We start from the raw sequence: 5212 nt of genomic DNA on the forward strand, positions 1-5212 counted from the left end.
TTTGTTTAGCTCACAGAGGGATAATCTGACCCTGCCCACCTGTGAATGACTGTAAGGAAGAACTAATACCTCACCCTGCCTGAGGCTTGCCATTCTAGGAGATACTTGCAAGAATTAAATGATCTTCTTACTTTGTTTCTTCATCTCACTCATCTCTGATTCATTGAAGAACCTGGCAGCATGCCCTGACAAGATGGTTATTTTGAGATTATTAGTCTGCCATCTTCTTGGTCAGCTGACTTTCCAAATAAAGTTGTAGCCTTTGCCTGAACACCTCATCCCTTGGATTTATTGGCCTCTCATGTGGTGAGCAGAGAGATCTTGGACTAACAAATTTAGCAAGCCAGTCCAGGAGCCTTGCTGATCGTGACTAGCCAGCCCCTATCAAGGAGTATTGAGATAAGGCCCAAAGTAGCTGCCAGAACCATTTGTCTTGAGGACCTCTATTTTGAAAAGGTTCCCTGAAATGGTGCCAACTGCCCCAGTGCTTGGCAGTTGAGACACGGAACTGAAAAACTGCATTTTTAGGCTAAATCTACCCAACTCGATACCTGGTTCATTTGTTTTGTGGTTTTGTGTGCCCTTTCTGTGTTATGAGTTGATGACCTCAGTTTTGTAGGGTAGATTGCTTTGGTTTACACACCAGGAACATATTACCCCCTCAATTTGTGCTTTTTCCTCTTTGATACAAGCCAGTTTGATTGGGGTACCCTGTTGTGGTGGGAGGTGGTGGACCACTTCAGTTGGAACCGGTTCATTGGGAATTAGTTCTTCTGGGGGTAAGCCTACCCTAATTGGAACTAGTTCATTTTTGTAGGGGCTTCCCAGGTGGCGCTTGTGGTAAAGAACCCACCTACCAATGCAGGAGATGTAAGAGAAACGGGTTTGATCCCTGGATTGGGAAGGTCCCCTGGTGAAGGAAATGGCAACCCACTCCAGTATTCTTGCCTGGAGAATCCCATGGACAGAGGAGCCTGGTGGACCGTCAGTCCATGGAGTCGTAGAGTCAGACATGACTGAAATGACTGACTTACCCTACATTTTTCTAGGGTAAATTTATTTACCGGAATTGACAACCCATTCATCTGTCCATCAATGCAATTTGTGCTGTTTGTGTTGAAATTTGCCTACGTCTTTTGTGTTTTAGTGTTATCAATTTTAAAGAATGGGAAAAATTTCATCTCTCTTGAAGGAAAACTCTTTGGGGTGCATATATTACAATCAAACAGTTAGAAGTGCCTTGCAAAGGAGAGGAACACTCTGATAATGAACAACTCCGAGGATTCCCTTGGACTTGAGATGTCCAATTCTAATTTCCCCTATAGGAGCCCCAGGTAAATTTGTCAGTGGGGAGCTTCAGCTCCAGTTTGGGGAGCTTCCCCTGTGAAGGAAAACTGACCTTTTGGAGGAAGATCACAGGTCTAATGGGTCTGGGAAGTCACATTATAGTGACTTTCTGACTGGCTAGGTTTTGGTTTTTTCCTGGTTACTTTGGTCACACACAGACACCTGGTACTAACTGTTTCCTCAAAGGCTTCTTTTAAAATTTCTTGCTTCTTTCTCTTGGAACCCTCTGCGAACAGATGAGTGGCTATGGAAGCAATTGAGGAACTTAATACACTCTTCTGTGTATTCCAAAGGTCCACCACGCAGTGTGCCCCAGTAGCTGCCACCCAGGAGATGAGGGCTCTCCTTTCCTCTTCCTCCCTTGAGCTGAGGACCAGACCAATTAATATCATGTGGTTACGGGTCAGACACTTAAAAGCCATTAGGGAGTCTGCCGCTTGAAGACTCCATGATAGGATAAGTGGGATGTGGATCGGACCAGACAATTAATGTCCGCCCCCAGCAAGACAGCTTCCAAGCAACTCAGGAACATATTGGTTCAAGCAAAACACCGACCCCATTTCCCACTAGCTGCCACTTTTCTGGCAAGATTACAAGGCAGATTCCTCAGCATGTCCTCCCTGTTGCCTTTGTCTTTTTCCCCTTCAGTCTAGATAGATTTTCAGGAGCATGGGTGTTAACTCCTGGGCCTTCCTGAGAGGCCTTCTACCCTAGGCTAGAGGAGGAGGAATGAAGCTTTTTAGCATGGGTGAATGGCTATGTCAGTCCTTTGGTTTCGTTGGGGTGGCCACTCAATTCTTTCCGGAAAGGAGAGGAAAACAAAGTTTTCCTAGGAAGAACTTGCCTATTTCTTTGAGATGCAAATTTTAAAATGGGGAAATAAAAATCAGCTTATCCAAGGCAAACAAATCTTAAATGCTTTTTCTGCAAATATTTAGCGGTCTAGTCAAGTGAGCTTGAATTGTTCCATATGTGAGAAACCCAGCTTTTAATCCAACCTCTTTGTAGACTGATGGGTTTTACATTGCTGTACCTGACTCAGGATTGAAATCTTCAAATTAGAACTGAGGCCTCGTGTGTCTGTATGTGTCTTTGTCTTTGGGTTGTCTTTGTCTTTGGGTAAGATTGCCACGGTTGATATGTAAAAGAGCTCTATGTGACTGGCTTAAACAAAAGTTAATACTTACAAACCAAACGATTCTAAACACAAGAGAAATTAAGCTACATAAATTTTAGTTTCCCGTGAATTGGGAAATATTCAATATTAAATTAGTACCTAGTATTCATGTTTAAGTCAGTTGATCTGATAGGCATGTCTTGAGTTATCAACATTAAATATAATAATAAGTATAATACTTTCAGTGTGCCTAGGTTTAATGTAAGCTAAATAAGCAAATTTGTCAGCAAGGAAAATAACTCAATATAAAGAAACTTTTGAAAAAAATATATAAATAAGAGTTTTTGAGTGAAACTTTAGAAATATATGTTTTAGATCTCTCCAGATATTCTATAACTTAAAAGTTAAAATTGTACTAAAATAAAGTGATGAAAGGTTTATGAAAAATGAACCCCAAGGGGGGACTTCACTGGTGGTTTAGCTGATGAGACTCTGCTCTTTATGCAGGGGGCCCAGGTTTGATCCCTGGTCAGGGAGCTAGATCCCACATGCTGCAACTAAGACCTAGCGCAGCCTAAATAAATAAACAAAATATTTTAAAAAAATGGACCCCTCAGATGGTTTTATACACTATCGGTCAGGACCGACTAAGTTTAAAACAAGTTTAATGGAGTAAATGACTGAAGTGACTTAGCACACACAATGGAGTAAATGAACTTATAAAGTAAGCTGGTGCAAAACGTAAATCTGACTTTTCTCTCTGTTAAGACAGGTTTCTGAAGATGCTAAACTGACTTTGATAACAGATTTTCAGTTTATATACCTTTTAAGTAGTCTATATTTGCTGTTGAAATCTTTTATTGTCACTTTGGCTGAGTTTCACAGTGACCTATGGTCCTATTTGTATTTTAAAATGTCTTTTTTGCTGTTCCTTTGGGCTTCCCAAGTCAAATTATAACAAAGTTCCTAATTTTGGGGTGCTTCAAAGGGCCCGTTAGGTGACCAAGGGGAGATACTTAAACTAATTAGTTTCTCTTGGTCTATTAAACTACAAGGGATGTGTTTTCAAATGAGTAATAATCTTTTAAGTTATATGGTAAATGGTACAGATATTCTAGAGAGTGTATGGAATTCCGGGAATCTGATGTATCCTGGTAGATTGTTGTCAGTCACAATTGTAGTTATTTTCTGAAAGTGTTGTGTCACAGCAGTGGTTGGACTGCTTTGTTAATTGCATTGTAATCAAATTTCAGCTATGCCTTTTTTAAGGTTTCTTTTTTTTTTTTTTAAGGTTTCTTTGTGGACAGTTATGCTTTCACAGTAATGCCTTTGCAAAAATGTCTCCTCAAGATTTGTAAAAAGAACTTTACATACAAGTTTCTGATTTTCAGACCATAATGCTGCACTGAAGAAAGAAACTGATGAATTCTAATGGGAAACCTGATGGCTTTACAAAGCTGTTAACAAAAAAGATTAATTACATAAGACTGAGTAAACTGGTAAATATGGTTGTAATTTTTATGGTTTCTATCTAAAAGGATTATTGGTTTAAATATGTGTTCTCCAGGTATATGAAAAACTTTCTCCGTAAACTAATTATGACTTACAGTAACTTGGTAAATTGTACCTTTTATGAGAGAAATTGAAATACTTACCTTTTCCTGTCTGGTTGATCCTGCCAGTAGCATATGCTTGTCTCAAAGATTAAGCCAGGTATGTGTAGGTACACACTGCCAGTATAGTGAAACAGCTAATAGCTCATTGAATCAGTTATGACTGCTTTGGTCTTTCAGTTATTGTAACTGGATTACAAAGTTTTGCTAATCATTGTTTAAATTTGTTCTTTGTTTTCAAACCATGCTTTTTGTCTTCTGACTGCACTGTCATTGTCATTGTTACTAGCTGCATTATTTATATTCTGTCTAATTTATAAGACTGTTATCTCTTGCAGTAGCCAATGTGTAAATCAGGCCTCCAACAAAACTTCTATGGCTAAACACTGTTTAAGGAATAATTATAATAGTGTGATTCTGGGCATGGGAAGAAGCAACAAAAGAAAATGTTTCCTGGATAATATTAATAGTTAGACAGGATCCAGAGAATTTTAATTTTTGATGGGGCCTGGTCCAAAATTTAACACCCAGAGTGACATACCAAGTATTTTTGCCTGACCTAGGATGTGCCTCCCAGCACCATGGGACAAAATTTGATTATGAAGTGCCTCCCAAATATTGATCCAGTTCCTGACCAAGAGGGGAGAATCTGAGAAATGGAGTATTTCCCACAATCAATGATTACAACACTTCAGCGTGAGCCAGTGAGCCCCAAGGAAGGGAAATCAGACTGCAATCACTCCCTATGGTGAATTCTGAGGAAACTCTGAGACTGTAGGATTATAGGCCCCAGATAGCTGAAATGCATATATATATATATATATGTAAATGATTTAATGAGCCCTGACTCTTGGCGTCTTCCCATGGCTAGAAAAGCACTAAATTTGTTAACTTGAGATGCTGCCCCTTGGGTTTAAGTTTAGTATTTCTAAGTCTACAGGTGTAAGGTGGACACTTTTCCAGGAGGAATAAAGACAGACAAATCTCAACATTTGGAGCCCTGGCACTGATGGCAGACACTCCCAGAGAGATCCATCTGACACCCCCTTTTCCCACAAGATTGTGGGATGGACATTGACAGTGGGGAATTCTAATCAGGAAGGGTTAATTTTGACTCCATGCTGGATCTATTTCT

This window comes from Cervus canadensis, chromosome 2, assembly GCF_019320065.1.
Source record: "Cervus canadensis isolate Bull #8, Minnesota chromosome 2, ASM1932006v1, whole genome shotgun sequence".
Lineage (NCBI taxonomy): Eukaryota > Metazoa > Chordata > Mammalia > Artiodactyla > Cervidae > Cervus > Cervus canadensis.